Source organism: Bubalus bubalis, chromosome 3 (genome assembly GCF_019923935.1).
Source record: "Bubalus bubalis isolate 160015118507 breed Murrah chromosome 3, NDDB_SH_1, whole genome shotgun sequence".
NCBI lineage: Eukaryota > Metazoa > Chordata > Mammalia > Artiodactyla > Bovidae > Bubalus > Bubalus bubalis.
In genome coordinates, this window is record NC_059159.1 from 100,290,422 (window position 1) to 100,316,199 (window position 25,778).

At 43.3% G+C, this 25,778-nt stretch overlaps 1 long non-coding RNA gene across 1 annotated transcript in view; it reads left to right on the plus strand.

The window, feature by feature from the left end:
* Positions 1–25,778, plus strand: part of LOC123332819 — a 98,853-nt gene that overhangs the window by 48,531 nt on the left and 24,544 nt on the right. The window lies entirely within an intron of this gene.

The window sequence follows — 25,778 nt, forward strand, 5'->3', positions numbered from 1 at the left end:
CCAAGTGTGGCTGGGCTTGCCCACCTCACAATTCCTGGAGTGCTTTACCTGTCTCTGTTTTGTGAACCTTAACACTATCTTGTTTAGAGATCATTTTTACATATATCATATCTCTTCTGCTATCAGACTTGAAACTCCTAGAGGAAAGCGATCATGTCTAAATCATCTAAGTAGCTCTTTGAGCAACAGGCCCAGTACTGGTATAAAGTAAGCCATTGTTAAAGGCTTGAAGTATGGGTGGATGGATGGGTAAATGATTCCCTAGCTATCCCTGGCCTTAAAAAAAACTGTTTTGATGAATGCATTTTGTTCTATTTAAACTCTAGAACCTGTCCTTGCTGACATGGTTATGTATAGCTGTCACTAAGTGCCTTGAAACTCTTCATTCAATATCTTTCCACCTCTGTTGCTGTTAGTAACCCTATTCTTCAAGTCTACCTCCATCCTTTCCCCTTAAAGCTGTTACTCTAGTTTCCCATAATTATTTCTCTCAGATATTCCTAGCTGAGAAGTCAGTTAATAGGTATTTAACATATATATAGTCTTTGCCATGGGGAGCTGCATTTTAATAGGACATTCAAAAGGCAAAAAGTATATAGACCTCTAATAATGAAATTTTAGACACCATAATAAAAGGTAGGGAGAAAACCTGTGTAATTGCCTACTGCGTGACTTCAGGCTAGCCCAGTGGCCAGGCTTCCTACAAGGGAATAGGAATTATCCTGAGAACTCTGCACCACTGATTTCCACCCCCATCCTGACTCAGGAACTAAAAGCAGGACATTCCAGCACTCATGCCTCCACTGATAGACACCTTTGACTGTGCCAAAAATCTCAGCTCCATCAACTTAGCGCCATGGAGGTCACGGTTCTCTCATTGCCCTCAAGAGTTAAAAAACAAACTACTATATATAAAAAATATATAGGATATAAGGATATATTGTACAGTATAGAGAATATAGCCAATATTTAATAGTAACTTTAAGTGGAGAATAACCTCAAAAATTTTGAATCCCTATGCTCCATATCCAAAGCTAATAAATTGTTGCAAATCAACTATGAAAGTGAAAGTGTTAACCACTTTCAGTCATGTCCAACTCTTTGGAACCCTATAGACTGTAGCCCCCCAGGCTCCTCTGTCCAAGGAATTGTTCAGATAAGGATACTGGAGTGGGTTGCCATTCCCTTCTCCAGGGGATCTTCCCAATCCAGGGAGTGAACCCAGATCTCCTTCATTGGAGGCAGATTCTTTACCATCTGAGCCACCAGGGAAGTTAAAGTGTACTATCATGGCCTAGTCTCTGCTCTAACTAGAGGTCTAGACGCCAAGAGCAGAGCTGGGCCCCTTCCCACACTCCCACCAGGAAGCAGGCAGTCACTCACCTGCCTTTCTAAGCCCTGACCCCAGAAGAAAGACTTCAAAGGGTCCTTGTTGAGCTTCCTGGGCCTGGGAGGGGGCAGAGAAACAGATGGGGAGACATGAGTGGCAGATGGTGAGACTCCTCACAACTGAGCCCCATCCTGCCTCTGGGGAAGTAGTCCCTCTTACCTGAGCCAAGCCAGTCTTCCTAGCATCCTACTGTGGCAGTCAGAGGCCCAAGAAGAATATTTTGAGGACTTTCTCTGAACTGATCTTTAGCTTCAGTGAGAATACTAAAAAAATAAAAATTAAAAAATAGTTGGTTCTGGCTCTAAGGAAGCCATTAAAGTGCTAATAATGAATGGAAAGCAAGGGGCTGGGTTTTGAACCTAGTTTCATCATTATAGCTCTGTGACCTTGAGCAAAATGCCCAAATTTTATTAGCCTTCATTTCCTATAAAATTGTAATAAAACAATACCCATTTCATAGACAAAAGATAAAAATGTAAGCCACCTAGTACAGTGCCTTACATTTGACTCATAGTGTGAGTTCCAGCAATTAAGGAGCTGTTAAGGAGATTGTGGTAGGGCTACTCAAGACATTAGACATGGTATTTAGTCAATGGAAAGGAGGAGAGAGAAGTCTCATTCTTAACACACATATACCACCACTACCACCCTACTTTTGAATCTGCAGCCTTACCCTGGTCCCTGAGAGCTGGCCCAGCCACCAGATACCTGCTGTTCTCTGGTATGGCATTCAAGACCCTCCAAAGCATGCCTTTGGTTTCTATTCTTACCTCTCAACTTCCTTCAAACAGCTGATGCTCTGGCCATACCTGACCATGCCCCCACTGTAACCCTTCCTGTCCCCAAATCCTGGACTGTCTGTGCCACCACCAGTGTTGACATCCTCCACCTCATTGAAGCCTTAAATCCAAAAGCCTGTCTGATCTCCAAATTAGGATAAAACTTGTCCTCCTCTTAGCTTCCATAGCACCTGTAAGATTAAGGCTCTCTATTTTCTCAAATCTTCCTTTAAAATGCAAGCACATCAAAGGCATGACAACTTTTCTGCCAAGCTTAGAAACTCTGGGCATATTAATACACTGAGAAGGGACACAGGACACAATTAAGCTACCCTAAGCCTTGTGCTTTATTCCCAAGACAGCAGGCTCACGCCTTCAGTGACTAGTTTCTGGTTACCTGGGGCTTTGCTTGTCTTTCTCTAGTCCTTGGGGAAGCAGAGCTCTTTCTATCTAAACTGTAGATCAATTCCTCAGCCTGGTTGTCCTAAAATCCACAAGATGCTCCTCTCACTTTCTTGCTTTACTTTTCTAGCTTTAAAGCTGCTCCCCAAATCTGCTTCATTTGCTGTTCTCACCAGTCTCCATGTTTCTCAGATTTTAAAAAACATATTCTTCTATCTTTGATATTAGTCAACCCCATAGCTATCCTTGGGCACTTCTCTGATCAAGCCCCTCGTCCAGGATACTTAACCCCTGCAGAGCTCTCTGCCTCAGGCTTTAGTCAAAGGAAGCCCCAGGCAACTCTTCCCTATACTTCCTAGGGTCTTGTCTGTAACCTACATCATTGAGTGTCTCTTCTAAAAGCCCTACATGAGATATTTCTTTGAGATTTTACTGCTAAGAAAAGCTCTTCCACCTCCCCTGAGGAACTTTCCATAATTCTCTCTGATCATAAGGACTATGTAACAGTTCTTGTCCCAGTTTGGGTTTTTAGTTGCCAAGAGCTTGGCAGCAGGTTTGAGGCCAAACTAAAGGAACCTGACTCTCTGTACAATCCAGGACTCCTTCCTATGGGGTTACCTCTTGATGTCTAGAACAGTTCAGCCTGTTTTGTTTGGGTCTTTGATTATTTCTACTTTGAGCTTCCTGGGGTGCAGATTCTATCTGCACCCCCACTGTCACTGGAGGGTCTTCGGCCACCCCAAAACAAAGTCTTCCTGTCCTCTACCTCCTGCCTCCTAGATTTTTTTTGTCTTGAGTTCTGTTCTTCTGAAAGGCAGCATGAGAATTTAGGGAGTTTTATTATAGTATTTGAGATGGGAATGCAAGGAGCGAATTAGAAATTTAGTTACTTTCCCCCCTTTTTAAAGAAAAATCAGTTTTTTATCACAAGTCCACATGATCATAATTGAGACAATAGTTCTCTATGTCTTGTTAAAAAATTAAATACAGGGGCTTCCCTGGTGGCTCAGTGGTAAAGAATCTGCCTGCCAATGTAGGACACACGGGTTGGATCCCTGGTCTGGGAAGATCCTACATGTGATGGAGCAACTAAACCTGTGTGCCACAACAGAGCCTGTGCTCTGGAGCCTGGGAATTGGAATTACAAAGCTCAAGCACCCTAGAGCCCACACTCCACAAGAGAAGTCACAGCAATGACAAGCCCAAGCACAGCAACAAAGACCAAGCACAGCCAAAACTAAATTTTTTTTTTTAAAGCAAAACACAGTGAATAATTCTCCACTTCACTATTCCCTTCTCCCAGAGATAACACTTTTTACCTCTTTTAGTTGATTCTTTTGGTATAACTTTAAATAATCTGCTTATAGATTATTTCTGCTATTTATATTATTCTGTGGTTTCTTTGGTTTTTAAGTTTTGCATATTATTTACTGACTTCCCATTGAGGAAGAGGAGGATGTAAATCTCATTTGCTACCACCACTATCACCAGCTCTCACCAACCTCCACACACCATTTCTTATCTGCCTCTATTCCCAGTAAGTCATATGGCAATCTTGATTAGACTGATTTTAGTGAAATTATGATGATTATATGAGTACTACAGCTGAACTGGAGAAGTCAATGGCAACTCACTCCAGTACTCCTGCCTGGAAAATCCCATGGACGGAGGGGCCTGGTAGGCTGCAGTCCATGGGGTCGCTAGGAGTCAGATACGACTGAGCGACTTCACTTTGACTTTTCACTTTCATGCATTGGAGAAGGAAATGGCAACCCACTCCAGTGTTCTTGCCTGGAGAATCCCAGGGATGGCGGAGCCTGGTGGGCTGCCGTCTATGGGGTCGCACAGAGTCGGATACGACTGAAGCGACTTAGCAGCAGTAGCAGCAACAGCTGAACTATGTAGCATATTACAATTACTTTTCCTCCTTGGCACAATTTTTTGTTTTTTTTCCCTGGATTTAATATTTGTATTGTTTGTTTTTCCATCTTCTTGCTTTTTATGGTCTTGACACTAATTCAGATCTGCTCCCAAGCTGTGTATCTCTTTCCTCAATACCTTGTTCAGTCACTCAGTGGTGTTCAACTCTTTCCGACCCCAAGGTCTATAGCATGCCAGGCTTCCCTGTCCATCACCAACTCCCTGAGCTTGCTCAAACTCATGTCCATTGAGTCAATGATGTCATCCAACCACCTCATCCTCTGTCATCCCTTTCTCTTCCTGCCTTCAATCTCTCCCAGCATCAGAGAATTTTCCAATGAGTCACTTCTTCACATCAGGTGGCCAGAGTATTGGGGCTTCAGCTTCAGCATCAGTCCTTTCAATGAATTTTCAGGATTGATTTCCTTTAGGACTGACTGATTTGATCTCCTTGCAGTCCAAGGGACTCTCAAGAGTCTTTTCCAACATCACAGTGTGAAAGCATCAATTCTTTGGTGCTTAGCCTTCTCTGGTCCAACTCTCACATCCATACACAACTACTGGAAAAACCATAGCTTTGACCATACAGACTTTTGTCGGCAAAGTAATGTCTCTGCTTTTTAATATGCTGTCTAGGTTGGTCATAGCTTTTCTTTTTTTTTTTTTAATTTTATTTTATTTTTAAACTTTACATAATTGTATTAGTTTTGCCAAATATCAAAATGAATCTGCCACAATTTTCTTACAAGGAGCAAGTGTCTTTTAATTTCATGGCTGCAGTCACCATCTGCAGTGATTTTCAGATGAGATCAGTCGCTCAGTCGTGTCCGACTCTTTGCGACCCCATGAAGCACAGCACGCCAGGCCTCCCTGTCCATCACCAACTCCCGGAGTTCACTGAGACTCACATCCATCAAGTCAGTGATGCCATCCAGCCATCTCATCCTCTATCGTCCCCTTCTCCTCTTGCCCCCAATCCCTCCCAGCATCAGAGTCTTTTCCAATGAGTCAACTCTTCGCATGAGGTGGCCAAAGTATTGGAGTTTCAGCTTTAGCACCATTCCTGCCAAAGAAATCCCAGGGCTGATCTCCTTCAGAATGGACTGGTTGGATCTCCTTGCAGTGCAAGGGACTCTCAAGAGTCTTCTCCAACACCACATTTCAAAAGCATCAATTCTTCGGTGCTCAGCCTTCTTCACAGTCCAACTCTCACATCCATACATGACCACAGGAAAAACCATAGCCTTGACTAGACAAACCTTTGTTGGCAAAGTAATGTCTCTGCTTTTGAATATGCTATCTAGGTTGGTCATAACTTTCCTTCCAAGGAGTAAGCATCTTTTAATTTCATGGCTGCAGTCACCATCTGCAGTGATTTTTGAGCCCAGAAAAAGAAAGTCTGACACTGTTTCCACTGTTTCCCCATCTATTTCCCATGATCTGATGGGACCAGATGCCATGATCTTCATTTTCTGAATGCTGAGCTTTAAGCCAACTTTTTCACTCTCCACTTTCACTTTCATCAAGAGGCTTTTGAGTTCCTCTTCACTTTCTGCCATAAGGGTGGTGTCATCTGCATATCTGAGGTTATTGATATTTCTCCCAGCAATCTTGATTCCAGCTTGTGTTTCTTCCAGTCCAGCGTTTCTCATGATGTACTCTGCATATAAGTTAAATAAACAGGGTGACAATATAGAGCCTTGACGAACTCCTTTTCCTATTTGGAACCAGTCTGTTGTTCCATGTCCAGTTCTAACTGTTGCTTCCTGATCTGCATACAAATTTCTCAAGAGGCAGGTCAGGTGGTCTGGTATTCCCATCTCTTTCAGAATTTTCCACAGTTTATTGTGATCCACACAGTCAAAGGCTTTGGCATAGTCAATAAAGCAGAAATAGATGCTTTTCTGGAACTCTCTTGCTTTTTCCACGATCCAGTGGATGTTGGCAATTTGATCTCTGGTTTCTCTGCCTTTTCTAAAACCAGCTTGAACATCAGGAAGTTCATGGTTCATATATTGCTGAAGCCTGGCTTGAAGAATTTTGAGCATTACTTTACTAGCGTGTGAGATGAGTGCAACTGTGTGGTAGTTTGAGCATTCTTTGGCATTGCCTTTCTTTGGGATTGGAATGAAAACGGACCTTTTCCAGTCCTGTGGCCACTGCTGAGTTTTCCAAACTTGCTGGCATATTGAGTGCAGCACTTTCACAGCATCATCTTTCAGGATTTGGAATAGCTCAACTGGAATTCCATCACCTCCACTAGCTTGTTTGTAGTGATGCTTTCTAAGGCCTACTTGACTTCACATTCCAGGATGTCTGGCTCTAGGTCAGTGATCACAAGTCTGTCACTTTTTCCATTGGTTCCCCATCTATTTGCCATGAAGTGATGGGACTGGATACCATGTTCTTAGTTTTTTGAATAGAGTTTTAAACCAGCTTTTTCACTCTCCTATTTCACTTTCATCAAGAGCCTCTTTATTTCCTCTTTACTTTCTGCCATACAGATGGTGTCATCTGCATATCTGAGGTTATTGATATTTCTCCTGGCAGTCTTGATTCCAGCTTGTGCTTCATCCAGTCCGGCATTTTGCATGATGTACTCTGCTGCTGCTGCTGAGTCGCTTCAGTCGTGTCCGACTCTGTGTGACCCCATGGACTGCAGCCTCCCAGGCTCCTCCATCCTGCATATAAGTTAAATTCGGAGGGTGACAATATACGTCTTCTTCAGCACCTACAAGTACGTTAAGAATTTTGTTGTTTTCCTCCAGAGGCTTTGACCTATTCAAGTCTGGATTGGTTGATCTCTAGATCTGCTACACAGTGGGAGAAGAACTCCATAGTAGCAAAGGGAGGAATCTTTGGATTCATTTATTTGGACCTGTAAGAGCTAGAGCCATGGGAGAAGGTCACCCACAGAAAGTCAAAGTCTTAGGTAGAATACAGCCTCTGTCCAACTGAAGCCCAGCGGGAAGAAAACATGGGAAATAAATATTAGCATCTCTTTCTTCATCCTGATCTTCTGCCAGCATTTGTATTGGTCAATGTAATTTAGTCACTAAGTTGTGTCTGACTCTTCTGAGCCCATGGACTGGGGCCCGCCAGGCTTCTCTGTCCACGAGACTTCCCAGTCAAGAAGATGAGAGTGAGCTGCTGTCCGTTCTCCAGGAGATCTTCCCAATCCAGGAACTGAACCTGGCCTCCTGCATTGCAGGTGAATTCTTTATCAACTGAGTCACCAGGGAAGCCCTCTATTGGTCAAGTACATGTGTGCATGCTAAGTCACTTCAGTCATATCCAACTCTGCGATCCTCTGGACTAAGCCTGTCTATGCTACTCTGTCCATGGGAATTCTCTAGGCAAGAATACTGGGATGGGTTGCCATATCCTCCTCCAGGGGATCTTCCCGACCCAGGGGTCAAATCCGCATCTCTTATGTCTCCTGCATTGGCAGACAGTGTCACCTGGGAAGCCCCTATTGCTCAAGTCCAGTTGCAAATCAGTGGCAAGAGAGCTCAGGTCATGTAGTCCACAGTGGTCAGTCTCTTGTGGATAGATGGAGAATAAACTGAAGAAGCAAACAAAGAATACTAGCAAACCTTGTCTTTCTCTTTTTGGCTAACTCTGCTTTTTCTATAGAACCCATTCTCTAGTAACTTTATTAGAAAGGGCAACAATAGAGGTAAATTAATTAAGTGTTTGTAAGTCTGAAAAATATCTTTCTATATCAAACTAAATTGGTAGTTTGGTTTGATATTTATTCAAAATTGGAAATAATTTTTCTTTTTACTCTCTTGTACTTTAGATCCTATTATTGCTATTGAGAAATTTCCTATCATTCTAATAGTTGACTCTGTATAAAATATTGAAGCTTCAAGTCAGTTTTTGTATCCACAATTCTGAAATTCTAAAATAACTTTCATGTGTCTTTTTTCTCTCAACACTGAGTGTTGGGTACTAAGTCTGCCCATACAATTTAAAATTCCTGTTTATAAGTTACAGACAATTTTCCAGAATTATTTTCCTATTGATTTCTTCACCTCTGTTTTCTCTTTCTGGAACTCCAATTGTTTGAGTGCTTAAACTGCAGGACTGGTTCTTTCTTTTCGTGTTGTTTCCTTACCTTTATATTGTTCTTTTCCTTTTTCTTTTTTTTTTTTTTTAGAGATTTACTTAAACTTATACCAATTTTCAAGAACTTTTTTAGGTTATTTGAATGTTCCTTTTCATAGCATCTTGTTCTTATTTTCCTGAGGCTATTAGTGGTAGTTTTTATTGGGGAGTGAGAGGTTTGTTTTTAACTTTCTCTTGTTGCTCAGTCACCAAGTCATGTCTGACTCTTTGCGACCCTGTGGACTGCAGCACGCCAGGCTTCCCTGTCCCTCACCATCTCCTGGAGTTTGCCCAAGTTCATGTCCATTGAATCAGTGATGCCATCCAACCATCTTATCCTCCATTGCCCTCTTTACTTCTGCCATCAGTCTTTCCCAGCATCAGGGTCTTCCAATGAGTTGGCTCTTCACATCAGGTGGCAAAAGTATTGGAGTTTCAGCATCAGTCCTTCCAGTGAGGATTCAGGGCTGATATCCTTTGAGACTAGTTCGATATCTTTGCTGACCAAGGGACTCTCAAGAGTCTTCTCCAGCACCACAGTTTGAAAGCATCAGTTCTTCAATGCTCTGACCTCTTAATGGTCCAGCTCTCACATCCATACATGACTCCTGGAAAGATCATAATCTTGGCTATATGGACCTTTGTCGGTAAAGTGGTGCATTTGCTTTTTAACACACTGTTTAGGTTTCTCGTAACTTTCCTGCCAAGAAGCAATCATCTTCTAATTTCATGGCTGCAGTCACTATTCAAAGTGATTTTAGAGCCCAAGAAGAGGAAATCTGTCACTGCTCCCACGTTTTCCCTTGTCATGAAGTGATGGGACTGGATGTCATGATCTCAGTTTTTTTAATATTGAGTTTTAAGCTGGCTTTTTCACTCTCCTGCTTCACCCTCATCCAGAGGCTCTTTAGTTCCTCTTTGCTTTCTGCCATTAGAGTGGTATCATCCACATACCTGAGGTTGTTGATATTTCTCTTTGCAATCTTGATATCAGCTTGCAACTCAATCAGCCCGGCATCTTGCATGATGTACACTGCATAGAAGTTAAATAAACAGGGTGATAATAAACAGCCTTGTTGTGCTCCTTTCTCAATCCTGAACCTGTCAGTCGTTCCATGTCCAGCTCTAACTGTTGCTTCTTGACCTGCATATAGGTTTCTCAGGAGACAGATAAGATGATCTGGTATTCCTATCTGTTTAAGAGGTTCCACAGTTTGTTATGATCCACACAGTAAAAGGCTTTAGTGTAGTCAGTAAAACAGAGGTAGATGTTTTTCTGGAATACCCCTGCTTTCTCTGTGATCCAGCAAATGTTGACAATTTGATCTCTGGTTCCTCTGCCTTTCTAAACCCAGCTTGAACATCTGAAAGTTCTCAATTCATGTAATGCTGAAGATTAGCATGCAGGATTTTGAGCATAACCTTACTAGCATGGGAGATGGGTGCAATTGTCTGCTGGTTTGGACATTCTTTAATACAGCCCTTCTTAGGAATTGGTATGAGGATTGATCTTTTCCAGTCCTGTGGCCACTGCTGGGTTTTCCAAATTTGCTGACATATTGAGTGCAGCACTTTGAGAGCATCATCTTTTAGAATTTTAAATAGCTCTGCTGGAATTCCATCACTTCCACTAGCTTTATTGACAGCAGTGCTGCCTATGGCCCACTTGACTTCACACTCCAGAATGTCTGGCTCTGGGTGACTGACCACAGCATCGTGGTCATCAAGACATTTTTTGTACATTTCTTCTGTGTAGTCTTTCCATCTCTTCCTGATCTCTTCTGCTTCTATTAGACCTTTACCATTTCTGTCCATTATTGTGCCCATCTTTGGATGAAGTATTCCTTTGATATATCCAATTTTCTTGAAGAGATCTCTAGTCTTTCTCCTGTTGTTTTCCTCTATTCCTTTGCAGTCTTCACTGAAGGGGTCTTGTCTCTCCTCACTATTCTCTGAACTCTGCATTTAGTTAGGTGTACCTTTCCTTTTCTCCCGTGCTTGTTGCTTCTTTTCTTTCTTCAGCTATTTGCAAAGCATCCTCAAACCACTTTGCCTTCTTTTCTTTTTCTTTAGGATGGTTTTGTTTGCTGCTTCCTGTTTGCTGCTTCCTATCTGTTCATAGTTCTTCAGGCAGTCTGTTTATTGATCTAATCCCTTGAATCTATTTATCACTGCCACTGTATATTCACAGGGGATTTAAGTCATACCTGACTGGCCTAGTGGTTTTTCTCACTTTCTTTAGTTTAAGCCTGAATTGTGCTATGAGAAGCTGATGATCTAAGCCACAGTTAGCTCCAGGTCTTGTTTTTGCTCATTGAATACAGCTTCTCCTTCTTCGGCTACAAAGAATGTAATCAATCTGATGTCAGTATTGGCCATTTGGTGATGTCCATGTGTGAAATCGTCTTTTGTGTTGTTGATAAACAGTGTTTGCTACAACTAGTGCATTCTCTAGAAGAAGGCAATGGCACCCCACTCCAGTACTCTTGCCTGGAAAATCACATGGATGGAGGAGCCTGGTAGGCTGCAGTCCATGGGGTTGCAAAGAGTCGGACACGACTGAGCGACTTCACTTTCACCTTTCACTTTCATGCATTGGAGAAGGAAATGGCAACCCACTCCAGTGTTCTTGCCTGGAGAATCCCAGGGACAGAGGAGCCTGGTAGGCTGCCGTCTATGGGGTCGCACAGAGTTGGACACGACTGAAGCGACTTAGCAGCAGCAGCAGCAGCAGTGCATTCTCTTAGCAGAATTCTGTTAGCCTTTACCCTGCTTCATTTTAAATTCCAAGGCCAAACTTGTTACTCCAGGTATCGCTTGACTTCCTACTTTTGCATTCCAATCCCCTATGATGAAAAGGACATCTTTTTTTGGTGTTAATTTTAGAAGGTCTTGTAGGTCTTCACAGAACCATTCAACTTCAGCTTCTTTGGCATCAGTGGTTGGAGCACAGACTTGAATTACATGGTGCTGAATGGTTTGCTTTGGAAATGAACCAAGATCATTCTGTCATTTTTGAGGTTGCACCCAAGTACTGCATTTTGGACTCTTGTTGATTATGAGGGCTATTTCATTTCTTCTATGAGCTTTTTGCCCTCAGTAGTAGATATAATGGTCATTTAAATTATATAACGGTTATCTGAATTCACCCATTTTAGTTCACTAATTCTAAGATTTTGATGTTTGTTCTTGCTGCTTCTTGCTTGATCATGTCCAATTTATTTTGATTCATCAACTTAACATTCCACGTTCCTATGCAATACTATTCTTTACAACATCGAATTTTACTTTCATCACCAGGCACATCCACAACTGAGTGTCATTTCTGCTTTGGCCCAGCCACTTCATTATTTCTGGAGTTATTAGTAGTTGCCCTCCACTCTTCCCCAGTAGCATATTAGATACTCTCCAACCTGGGGGACTCATCTTTCAGTGTAATATCTTTTGACCTATTTATACAGTGCATGTGGTTCTAGCAGCAAGTATCCTGGGGTAGTTTGCCATTCCCTCCTCCAGTGGACCACATTTTGTCCTTACAGTGAACCAGATAGGCATGCTCTGGTGTTCCCTCACACACGCATGCATGCACGTGCGTGCACACGTGCGCACACACACACACACAGAAAACAAAAAACAATTTGAAAGCTGAGTGTACAAGGGAAGGGATTGGCAACTCTGGGCTTTCCTGTTGGGTTAGCGTCTTGGCCATTTGGGGAGAAATCTCCGGTGTCATAATCTTGAGCTCTCTTCTGTTGGGTTACAGTTTACTCTCCTGTCTGTAGAACTTAAGTTGAATTTCTGGCATGTTGAGAGCTAACTAAGTGAAGGAATAAGGCAGAGTCTTAGTCAGTTTGTCACTTCTACTTAATCCCCTTGTTTCCAACATGTTTCTGTTCTCAGTGATGCCCCTTGTCCTCTAGCCCACCGTTCTGTCTTATGCTCTTCAGAAATCATACTTCCAATCTTTCCTTGGGGCGGAAACGAGACTGTAAGAAACTGGACAAGTGTCTCCTTAATCTCTGAGCAGTTATCCTATCTTTAGTTCTGCCTTCACTTATACTTCTACACAAACATGGAATCAGCAATTTCTGAGTCTTTGAGGAGAATTCTGGAGTGTTCATTGCATTCTTAATTTTTACTTAAACAATTTTTCTACTTTTACTCCACCCACATCCCTACTTTTAGATGTACATGGAATCATTCCTTTCTGAGCCTTGTGGGAATAGAAAGATCTATGTGTTAAGTTGCATTTCTTCTTGGCTTTCCCCTACTGCCAGCTTAGGACTCAGCTCCTTCAAATCTACCAAATATTTGGCCATCCCTTGGCTTTCTAATGTCTATTTTTAATATTATCTTCTCTCTCAACTTGTCATTATTATTTTTTGTCATTAAATAAAACATTTTATTGTAATTTTAGTAAGCTTTAGGGTTAGGATAGAGATAAAAGTATATGTTCATTTCTTCCATCTTCATCTTAGAGGTAACTGCTTCTTAATGGTGGGATAAGAGAAGCATAGAGTTTAACTAAACTTGTCCTGCTTATACATTTTTTTGTACATGGGGCAGGATCAGAGGAAGCATTCACACAGGATTATTTGTTTCATAGGATTCATCACAAATTTATCAAGAGCACACAAGTAACTTGATGAGCTTTATGCCATAGATTTGGATTCTGTTTTTCAGTTCTCTTCCATGTATTTATCTGCCCTCCTTGAAACAACTCTGTGAAATAGACAAGGCAAGGGTTACTATTCCCATGTGACAACAGAGGAAAGTAAAGCTCACAGGGATTGAATGACTTATCCCAAGTCTTAGACTACCATAGCTGATGCTTTTCCTTTGGTCCATGCTTTTCCCAAGTGTCAATATCCGTTTTCTGCAAAGTTCTCAGGTTGGCCCATGATGGTCTACACTGGGACCAGTTGTGGTAGATTAAAGAATAGTAAGATTCCTATGATTTGCATGTAAAGTTTGGAGTGTGAACCAAGTATCTATTTTTAAATAACCCCCTAAATGATACTGGCATGTAGATTGATGGGGAACCATTGCCCTAAGGGACCTGGAAGAGGTCTGGTGGGGTCCCCTAGGCTTCAAGGCATAGATAATTAAATGCCAATTTCCAGAAAGTAACAATTTAGCCATCTAGGTAGCAGTCATTCCAGGATGCCACAGTCAAAGCTAATAGCTTCTTCCCTTCCGTTCCTCCCCGTGGCCCTCTGTAGAGCTCACTTCTGCTCTCATTACCTGTCCTGCCCATTCACATAATGGAGACTCCCTTGCCAGCTCCCTCCACTGCTCCATTTCAGCTTGTGAGACTTCAGGGACTCAACTCCCTGAAAAAATTAAATTGAAAAACTTCCTCCCTAATAACTTAGGACCTCTTGTGGAACTCAGCTCTCTTCAGATCCAGAGGGCAAGAATAATAAAGCGCTCTGCTCATTATCTGATTGGCAGCCCCACAAATGTTATCTCCAGCTCTCAGGTGGCCTCCAAGCTGGAAAATATAAAATCCAAGTTCCTTTGGGTCAGAGAGGGAGCATCTTGGCATCAAAATGCACGTATATGCATATGAATACACAGTAGTGCACAGTAGAAGAGGTCTCTCTTCTAGACTCTGAAGGTCCCTGAGCTGAAGAAGTTTAAAGAATGACAGACAAAAGGAAGGAGCTATATCACAAGAGGCTCAGTGGTTGATTTAGCACTGAGTGAAAGAGAAGACAGAGCCCATCGGCAGGCCAAGGAGAGCACCATGGGCATCTCAGCCAGGGAGACAGAGTACCCTTCTGGGAAAGAGTTGCCCGAAGGAAGGAATTGGGTGCATGTGTATTGTGTGTGCTTTTAGTCACTCAGTCCTGTCCAACTGTTTGCAACCCCATAGACTATAGCCGGCCAGTCTCCTCTGTCCAGGGATTCTCCAGGCAAGAACACTGGAGTGGTTAGCTGTTCCCTTCTCCAGGGGATCTTCCTGACCCAGGGATTAAACCCTGGTCTCCTGTATCACAGGTGGATTCTATACCATCTGAGCCACCAGAGCATGAATATGTAGGTAACTTATCCATTCGAGTGGAGGAACAGTTTTGACTGTAGGGTAAAGTCCTTACAGTGAACCAGATAGGCATGCCCAGAGTATCTACCACTTCCAAAACCCTTTTTAAGGGGTTCCTTCTACATATGTCATTTTGTGGTAGCATGAACCCAAACTCCTGGCCCAGCAAATGGCTTGGAAGGCAAAGCTGACCCAGAGGTGGTCAATAGAGGCTAAGGAACTATATGAGCCAGCCTGGAACAAGAGCACTTGAACAAGGGCAATTAAGTCAATCTGATTCTTCAAGGAATATGCTTAATTTATTCATCAAATACTCACTGAGTGCCAGCTGTGTGTAGATGCCTTACTTTTGAATTTATAACAAATGCTTCTACTGAACATAGTCTGTGCCAGACACTAATACAAGTACTTTACAATTATTAATCTATTTAATTCTTAAAACAACCCAATAAATGCATTGCTATTTTTTGTCCACATTTTGAATGACAGAAAAGAGCAAGGCACATAATGCCTAAGTAACTTGCCCCAAGGCTACACATTTATGAAGTGGTAGAGCTGCTTTTTTAAGTACTAAAGATAAACAAGAAAAATCAAAATCCATGTCCTCATAAAACTTATTTTCTAGTAATGATTTTGGTCTGGACCTTTGCAGAGAATCAGTAGTATTGGGAGCAGAAGCTAATAAAAATCACAGGCTAACAGCAAAGACCAAATGGCAGCAGAGGCCTTAGAAGGAAGGGTCAGGGAGCTGCTTGCTGATGAGAGAAAAAGTTAAAGGCCAGCAAACTGAGGGTGGGGGCACAATACGATAAGCAGGTCCCAAGAAAAACATTTCTGTTGCCAGTCATGTTCATTTCCATGAGGCCAGATTCTTCCTGGAGCCCCGTGAGGCCCGGCCACATGACTGAGTTTTGCATCTTCTTATCCCTGCAATAAGACCACCAGTGCTGAAGTAATATGAGTGAATTTTTGTTCTTCATATCCTTCAGAGTCTCCAACAGCCAGCCCTGTGGCACCCTAACCCCTCATGAGAGCAAGGACTGCTATAAACAAAACCCAAAAAGGCAGTGTATACAAAAACAGTCTCCTTGGGAGATTAAGAGCATGAAGTTGCACTACTCTGGGGACCAGAGAGCCACAAAAGGAGGGACGCAGGGCAGGATGCCAATTCCTCCTGCTTTGGAGAAGTGCAGGGCTGAGCAGGGTGTCGGTGGGAGTCACCCTCAGCTAAGAATGGCGGTGGCTGTCCTGGCCCTGAGATCCCCAACTTTGGCCAGTGCTGGGGCCAGCAGCACCTCACTCCATCTTGAGCATTACAAGAGTGGCAGTGTCCACACTGCTTTCTGGGTGTGATGTGGGACAGCTTCGGCATCATCAGTAGCTACAGAAACCTGCAGGCAGTGACACCTGAGGAACTGACATCCCTAAGGTTATACTGGAGAAGAAACAGAACAAAATGACAGTCACCATGAGAAACCAAGAAGATTTATTTACGAGTGCATCTGAGATATCCCTTGAGACTCTCAGAAATAACTGGGTAGGAGACTGGAACATTGCAATAGCATCTTGTAGTTAAAAGTAATACCAGTTTTACTTTTTTCATTGAGCATCCATTTAAACCTTCAAGCTGATGAAACCATGGCAAAATGAGTAATTTTTTTTTTTTTTTTCCCTTGGTCTCCTCTCAGTCAGAGCTGTTCTATACAGGGAAGGCTCTGTTTACTAAGGCTGTGCCAAATCTCATTTGTCTTTATTCTCACCTCCACTCTTCCTCAGGAAGCCACATTCTAGCATTGAGTCAACAGTGATGCTGGAAGGGAACACTCAGCAGGAAGCTTCAGCAGCTCTGATGCAGGTCGGAAGACTTTCCTGGCAATGGCTGGCTCACTGGAATGTGCTCCATTAGGCAGAAGAGCCGGCAGTAGTTGTAGAATCATAAGCACTTCAGAGCTGGATAGGTCCATGGGGATGGCCTAATTCCCTCACATCACAGATGGGGGAACTGATGAGAATTTTATGTGACCCTCTGCAGAGGTTTCACATGGTGCTGCTCTTCCCCCATATCAAGACTTACCAGCTTCTGTCACTCTCCCCAAGAAGAATGCCAACCCTCCCAGCCCCCTGAGCGAATTAGCCTTGTGATCTCATCTCTTTCCTCCAGTTAAGTAGGGTAATACCTGGAAAGCCTATGTATACCAATGTGAATTAGAGGTGTTGATGGTCTTCAACACATCAAGGTCCCAGAAGTTGGAAGATTGATGATCAAGATGAAGATGAAGATGTTGATGATGGTAAAGAAGATCAGTAGCAGCAGCAGCAGTTCCCACTTTTTGAGCAGGGCAATATGCCAAATACCTTATGTACATTCACAGCACACTTAGCAGCACTATTTTTTTATTATTATTATTTTTTAAAATTTTGGCTGTGTTGGGTCTTCACTGTGGCAGGCAGGCTCTTTGTGGTGGTGCAAGGGCTTCTCACTGTGGTACGTGGACTGTCTTGTTGCAACCCAAGGGCTTCTCTAGTTGTGGACGTGGGCTCTAGAGTGCATGGGCTCACTAGTTGTGGCATGCAGGCTCTAGAGTGCGCAGCTCTCTAGTTGCAGCTCAGGCTTGGTTGCCCCACGGCATGTGGGATCTTAGTTCCCCGAACAGGAATCACACCTGCATCCCTCGCATTGGAAGATGGATTCTCCACCACTACACTACCGGGGAAGTCCCACCATCAGTCTCAAGAAATGGATTTTATTATTCTCATTGTACTGATGGAGAAACTGAGGTCCAAATGTCAAGAGATACATACCAAGTCACAAAGTTATTAAGGGGCAGAGGGAAGATCTGTACTCATATCATCACTCCTTACCTTTGGTTAGACACTGCTCAGTAATAACCTTTCTTACCTCAGAAGGGAAGGGAGTTCAGATGTGTAAGGGACTGTTCCTCATTGAGCTAGAAGAGTGTTTGCTCCCTTGGTTCTCTGTGACTGGTTCCCACTGCCCTTTCTATTGCCTGGGGGGAAAACTTGGCAAGTCAAAATTATACTTAAATTCCAAAAATATTAGTGTCTTACTCAGTGAGGAGAGAAAACCAGGAGGCAGAGGAGGCCTAGAGAGTCCATCTTGAGGAAAATCAAGTCAAACACATTTCTCATCCTATTCATTTTCTAACCTATTTAAATAGGATTCTAATTGCATAAAACAACTAATTTTGTTCATTATGTTTCAATTAAATTGATCTGAAACTCAGGATAGTGGCTCTGTTGTTGAACAGCCATATTAAAGATGAAACATAATCTCTCTTGACTCCATTTCCTTTGACAAAATAAAGTTCAGCTACTAATGAGCTTGCAATAAAAGGTCTCTTTTATAAATGGCAACAAAGGGTGCGAGTTTATGAAGAGCAGTTTTTATTATAATCAACAGCCATTTCCTTTGTTACCAAAATATGCAGAAATTATTATGGGGTCCTTTTATTCATTGTGGCTTTGATTTGGGGAGCGGGGAAGTTAGAGATAGTTTCATAATCATATCCCATTAAAGTCACACATGGAGAGTCCATAGGGGGTGGCCCCAAAGCCTTGACGCAGGGCATTCTATGGACTAAGCAGACATTTCAATTTCCAGCTTTGTAGGCTTCAATCTCTACCCTAGAGCCCAAATCTCTGTTTCAGGGTAAACAAGAAATGCTTCAACCTACACGGCCTTTTCATACCATTTTGTGGCCTCAAGGAAGAATCGGTTTATTCTCTTTTGAATCATGGAGGCAAGTAACAGTCCACCTAGGTAGCATGAGCTGGCCTTGGCGAACGAGATTTCCCACCTTCTGGTGACACCTGGCCCTTTCCATGAATAGCCAGAATGGCATGATGCCGCCGTTTCCTTCCTCAGGGCCCTGCTGTGCTCACAGTTAGCCACAGTTGGCAGAGTGTCTTTCCCTGGTAAGCAGTACTGTGACTTTCAAGCCTGGTGATGTTAATTCAGTGCCCAAGCTAAGACAAATGTCATTAATCCCTAGCCCAGTGAGAGCACACGTCAGAGTGGCATTCAGTCAGGCTCAGCGAGGGCCTGTGACATGCAGAGCATCATAGGGAATACGGAAATGAGTAAGGCCCTGTACGTAGTGAGTACTACCCAGTGAGCAGTGCCTATAAAATAAGTGGGCCACTCAGATGGTATAGAATCTGCCTGCAATGCAGGAGACACGGGTTCGATCCCTGGGTCAGGAGGATCCCCTGGAGAAGGGAATGGCAACCCACTCCAGTATTCTTGCCTGGAGAATCCCATGGACAGAGAAGCCTGGTGGGCTACAGTCCATGGGGTCACATAGAGTTGAACACGAATGAGCAACTTAACACACTCCCTTATCCAAAATTCTTGGGGCTAGATTTACTGTGCATAAGGGCAGAATTTTCAGGATTTTTAGAAAGCCAATTTCATGCCAATTATCATATACTGCCTAACACCCAACACAAATTTTCTACTGTGATATGTTTGAATATTCACACCAAATGAATTAAAGAATGTAAACAGCCTCAAATCAGTTCAGGTTAGGTCACATTTGCTTCTAAATAATTTGAGTTATAGGAAATCTTCTGGGAGCAAAAGAACACTTGCCCAGGGGAGGAGAGCCCCCCGCCCCCAGGAGGGAAGGGAGAGAATACCAGTTCATCCATAGTACTGCTGGAAGGGAACAGGTGCAGTGAATGAGAGGGGTGACCTCCACTGGGACTCCTACCAGGAGGGTGAGAGAGGCCCATGGCTGAGTGTGGTGTCAGGGGTTTATCTGTGCCCAAAGACCTGCTGCAGAAGGGCTGTGCCCTAGCATTCCTGGGGACTGCTGAAGCTGAGGGCCACACTCCCCCAACCCCCAGTCTCCTGGCCCTGATCTTCAAGGGCAGTTCTGCTAGGGAGCCAGGGTGTGCCTTCCTGCTTTGTCCTCTGCCTTCCACTGAAAGGGTTCACAGCACCACAATCACAAACCTGGTGAATCAACAGGAGGCATGTCTCCATTTGGCCAAGTGTATCAAGTATAATAAATATATTCAGAAGAATCCTCCATACTCAATATTTTCTCATGAAAATTTCCCTTATGCTTCTCAGTCTCCAGGAGCTGCAGCAGAAGCAAATGGAACATTTTTTTAAAGTGCTATAATATATGAAGGCAAAATAACACTAGTCAATCAAATCTACGTATTTAATTCTAGAATTGGATAGTATAATGGCTTCACTGTGTTGTGAATATATATAAACCACTGGATTGTACATTTTAAAAGGGTGAATTTTATGCCATATGGATTATCAACTAAAAAAAAATAAGTTAATTGGGTGAAATGACTTTCACCTCCATCCTTCTCTGAGGACCACACCCTAAAGCTCATCAACACAATCTCAACTACAGAAATCTTACACTAATACTTTAGACCACTGAACGCCTCCTCTCACCCTCCCTCCTGCTATATCTGCTTACTTCCTTGCTTAGTGGTTTAAACAACAAAGTTTCAGCAGGGCTGATCCCTTGAAGAGGTTTAGTTGTTCTTCAGTTGCTACTCTTTGCAACCCCATGAACTGCAGCAGGCTTCCCTGCCCTTCATTATCTTCCAGAGTTTGTTAAAAATGCCATCCATCCATCTCATCCTCTGTCACGCCCTTCTCTTGCCCTCAATCTTTCCCATCAGGTCTTTTCCAGGGAGCTGGCTCTTCCCATCAGGTGACTAAAGTACTGGAGCGTCAGAATCAGTTCTTCCAATGAATATTCAGGGTTGATTTCCTTTAGGACTGACTGCTTTGATCTCCTTGCTGTCCAAGGGAGTCTCAAGAGTCTTCTCCAGCCCCATACTTGGAAAGCATCAATACTTTGGCGCTTAGCCTTCTTTATGGTCCAATTTTCAAATCTGTACATGACTACTGAAAAAACTTTAGCTTTGACTATGTAGACCTTTGTCTTTCAAGTGATGTCTCTGGTTTTTGATATGCTGTCTAGATTTGTAATAGCTTTTCTTCCAAGGAGAAGTGTCTTTTAATTTCATGGCTGTAGTCACCATATGCAGTGATTTTGGAGCCCAAGAAAATACAATATGCCATTGTTTCCATTTTTTCCCCCTTCTATTTGCTATGAAGTGATGGGAACAGATGCCATGATCTTAGTTTTTTTGAATGCTGAGTTTTAAGCCAGCTTTTTCACTCTCCTTTTTCACCTTCATCAAGAGGCTCTTTAGTTCCTCTGCTTTTTGCCATTATGGTAGTATCATCTGCATATCTGCATATCTGAGGTTGTTATTTCTTCCAACAATCTTGGTTCCAGCTTGTGATTCATCCAGCCTGGCATTTCACATGATGTACTCTGCATAGAAGTTAAAGAAGCAGGGCTGCAATATACAGCCATGTTATAGACCTTTCCTAAGTTTGAACCAGTCCAATGTTTCATGTCCAGTTCTGCTGCTTCTTCACCTGCATACAGGTTTCTCAGGAGGCAGGTAAGGTAGTCTGGTATTCCCATTTCTTTTAGAATTTTCCTGTTTGTTGTGATCTGTAGTCAAATGCTTTAGCAAAGGTTTCAGAGGAGAATATTTCCTTGCCTTTTCTACCTTCCAAAAGCCATCTGCAGTCCTTGCCTTCTGAGTCTGTGATGTTGTCTGTCACCCATTGTGTGGGCCCACAAAATACACTGTTCTTGGCATTGCCATCAGTCCTGCCTCAGCCATGGGAATCCAAGGAATTGGCCCATATGTCCCTCAGAAAGCCATCAGCACAGATCCATAGGCACAGATCTGCGTACCAGGGACTAATAGTCACATAGTCACTCAACTGGACACGTCATGGGAGCTAAACATTCACCAGAGGCCCCAGCCTGGCCTCCCTGGGCACATGGCCACAATGTCCACAGCTGCTAACTCCAGACCCACCTCACCCACAGGAACACCCACAGGAACATTAATCTTCTTGGATGTCCCACAGGCACTGAAGTTACAAAGGCACTAACAGCATAAATCCACCAACATCACAAAGTCACGAGACAGGGCTCAGCTTCAGCCCTGCCTCCACGTTTGGGGCAACTGCTTGCTTGTTCCCAGTAGTTGCAGAGGTGGAGCCCTGCCCACAGTGAGCTTGCTGAGAAGGAGGTGGCTGTGGTGAGGCCAAGGGCCCTCTCTTCACATGTGTGTGGTAACAATGGGGCTTCTATAATGAACCTGGCCTCCATTTTGCACACTCCTCCCAGTTTTGGTCTGGGCCACACCCTAGTCCCTTCAGGCTGTCTCTGTGCAGCCAACCCCAGATTTCTCCCCACATTTGACCACTGAAGCTGTTCAGCACCCAGCTCCCACAAACCAGTAGATATGCTCTTGCTGATGAATGGCTCCCATGTAGCAATACTCAGTGGTTCCTCTCTCAGGAAGTGCTCCCAACCCACCTACCCCACCCTGCAGCTCAGAAACAGATCAGGGGCTTCTACTCCCAACAACTGGGAGCAGGCCCTGCCACAACAGGGCTGTGATGCCAAAGAGGAGGCCCTACTCAACATCCAGTGTAGATGATCAGCACACTCTGAGGACAGTCGAGGCAGTGAGTGCAGGGTAAAGCACGGAGGTGGTCAGAACCAGGTATGCTGGTATCTCTCCATTCTGCCTCCTGCAAGCTACTTGCTATAGTCTTCTCCAAAGATCCCTGTCTGTCCCAGCTCATCTTGCCACAGATGAAGAAGGCTCCTTCATCTGTGAAGGCAAGGGAAGTGAATTAAAAGTTGCTCAGTCATGTCTGACTCTTTGCGACCCCACGGACTGTAGCATGCCAGGCTCCTCTGTCCATGGACTTCTCCAATCCAGAATACTGGAGTGGGTAGCTGTTCCCTTCTCCAGGCAATCTTCTCAACCCAGGGACCGAACCCAGGTCTCCCACATTGAAGGGGAATCTGTACTGTCTGAGCCACCAGGGAAGCCCAAGAATACTGGAGTGGGTAGACTATCCCATCTCCAGCAGATCTTTCCTACCCAGGAATCATACCAGGGTCTCCTGCATTGCAGGCAGATTCTTTACCAGCTGAGCTACCAGGGAACCTCTTCTCATTCACAGCTCCCTCCCAGGGGCACAGATCCCATCCTAGTTTTTTGGTGGTGCTGTTTTTACTTTTAACCTACCCAGTTACATCATGGTCTTTCTTTTGTTTTGGTTGTATGAAATCTTCTGCCAGAGTTGCATGGTTATTCTGTGAGAATTGTTCTGTTTGTAAACGTAATTTTGATCTATTTGTTGAAAGAGATGAGCTCCACATCCATCTTTTCTGCCATCTTGATCTCCTCTCACACATTTGAATATTAATAGGTTTGTCATCTGAAACCATGTGAAATGCTCTCATGAACAACACCAGTGTCCTCCCAATGAATGACTATATGATCTGGGACTTAAAATATTTTCTATTGATCCCTCCACCTTTTTGGAATACTGTCTTCTGTTGATGTCCGTGACATTACAACATCCTGGTTTCCCATTTCTTGGCCCTTTTCAGTGCTCATTCACAACTCAGCTGTGTGTAGCTCTTTCCCAGGGTTTTTTATTTCTTTTCGCATCTTGTTCTTCTCTCATGCAATATGTTCTTTCCCTGAGTTACTTGACCACCATTATACTTCTTGTTGTTCAGTCACTCAGTTGTGTCTGACTCTTTGCAAGCCATGGACTGCAGCACGCCAGCCTTCCCTGTCCTTCACGATCTCCTGGAGCTTGCTTAACTCATTTCCACTGAGTCAGTGATGCTATCCAATCATCTTGTCCTCTGTCATCCCCTTTTCCTCCTACCTTCAATTTTTTCCAGCATCAGGGTCTTTTCAAATCAATCAGCTCTTCACATCAGGTGATCAAAATATTGGAGCTTCAGTTTCAGTATCAGTCCTTCCAATAAATATTCAGGATTGATTTCCTTTAGGATTGACTGTTTTGATCTCCTTGCAGTCCAAGGGACTCTAAAGAGTCTTCTCCAACACAACAGTTCAAAAGCTTCAATTCTTTGGTGCTCAGCCTTCTTTATGGTCCAACTATCACAAGCATACATGACTACTGGAAAAACCATAGCTTTGACTAGACAGACCTTTGTCAGCAAAGTAAAGTCTCTGCTTTTTAATACACTATCTAGGTTTGTCATAGCTTTCTTCCAAGGAGCAAGCATCTTTTTATTTCATGGCTGCAGTACCATCCGCAGTGATTTTTGGAGTCCAAGAAAATAAAGTCTCTCACTGTTTCCATTATTTCCCCATCAATTTGCCATGAAGTGATGGGACTGGATGCCATGATCTCAGTTTTTTGAATTCTGAGATTAAGCTAGCTTTTCCACTCACCTCTTTCACCTTCATCAAGGGGCTCTATGGTCCCTCTTTGCTTTCTGCCATTGGGTGGAGTCATGTGCATATCAGAGGTTATTGATATTTCTGCTGGCAGTCTTGATTCCAGCTTGTGCTTCATCCAGCCCAGCATTTCACATGATGCACTCTACATAAAAGTTAAATAAGCAGGGTGACAATATACAGCCTTGATGTACTCCTTTCCCAATTTTGAACCAGTCCATTGTTCCATGTCCAGTTGTACCTGTTGCTTCTTGACCAGCATATAGGTTTCTTAGGAGGCAGGTGTATTCCCATCTCTTTAAAAATTTCCCAGTTTATTGTGATCTACATAAAGGCTTTAGCATTGTCAATACAGCAGAAGTAGATGTTCTTCTAGAATTCTTTTTTTTTTTTTTCTATGATCTAATGGATGTTGGAAACTTGATCTCTGGTTCCTCTGCCTTTTCTAAATCCAGCTTGAAAATCTGGAAGTTCTCAGTTCATGTACTGCTGAAGTCTGCCTTGGAGAACTTTGAGCATTACTTTGCTAGCGTGTGAGATGAGTGCATTTGTACAGCAGTTTGAACATTCTTTGGCATTGGCCTCCTTTGGGATTGGAATGAAAACTGAGCATTTCTGGTGCTAGGGCCACTGCTGAGTTTTCCAAATTTGCTGGCATACTGAGTTGCAGCACTTTGACAGCATCATCTTTTAGGATTTGAAATAACTCAGCTGGAATTTCATCACCTCCATTAGTTTTTTGGTGTGATGCTTCCTAAGGTCCACTTGACTTCACTCTCCAAGATGTGTGGTTCTAGGTGAGTGATCACAACATCATGGTTATCTGGGTCATTAATATATTTTTTTAAAAAATAATTCTCCTGTGTGTTCTTGCCAGCTGATCTTAATATCTTCTGCTTCTGTTAGGCCCATACCATTTCTGTCCTTTACTATGCCCATCTTTGCATGAAATGTTCCCTTCAGTTCAGTTCAGTTCAGTTCAGTTGCTCAGTTGTGTCCAACTCTTTGCGACCCCACGAATCGCAGCACACCAGGCCTCCCTGTCCATCACCAACTCCCGGAGTTCACCCAGACTCACGTCCATTGAGTCAGTGATGCCATCCAGCCATCTCATCCTCTGTCGTCCCCTTCTCCTCCTGCCCCCAATCCCTCCCAGCATCAGAGTCTTTTCCAGTGAGTCAACTCTTCGCATGAGGTGGCCAAAGTACTGGAGCTTCAGCTTTAGCATCATTCCTTCCAAAGAAATCCCAGGGCTGATCTCCTTCAGAATGGACTGGTTGGGTCTCCTTGCAGTCCAAGGGACTCTCAAGAGTCTTCTCCAACCCCACAGTTCAAAAGCATCAATTCTTCAGTGCTCAGCCTTCTTCACAGTCCCCTAGGTATCTCTAATTTTCTTGAAGAGATCTCTAGTCTTTCCCATTCTATTTTTTCCCTCTATTTCTTTGCATTGTTCACTTAGGAAGGCTTTCTTATCTCTCCTTGCTTTCTTTGGAACTCTGCATTCAGATGGGTGTATCTTTCCTTTTCGCTTCTGCCTTTTCCTTCTCTTTTTCCTTAGACAACCATTTTGCCTTTCTTTTTCTTGGGGATGGTTTTGATCACTGCCTCCTGTACAATGTTACAAACCTCCCTCCATAGTTCTTCAGACAGTCTGTTTATTAGATCTAATCACTTGAATCTATTTGTCACTTCCACTGTAAGGGATTTGATTTAGGTCATACCTGAATGGCCTTGTGATTTTCTCTACTTTCTTCAATTTAAGTCTGAGTTTTGCAATAAGGAGTTCATGATCTGAGCCACAGTC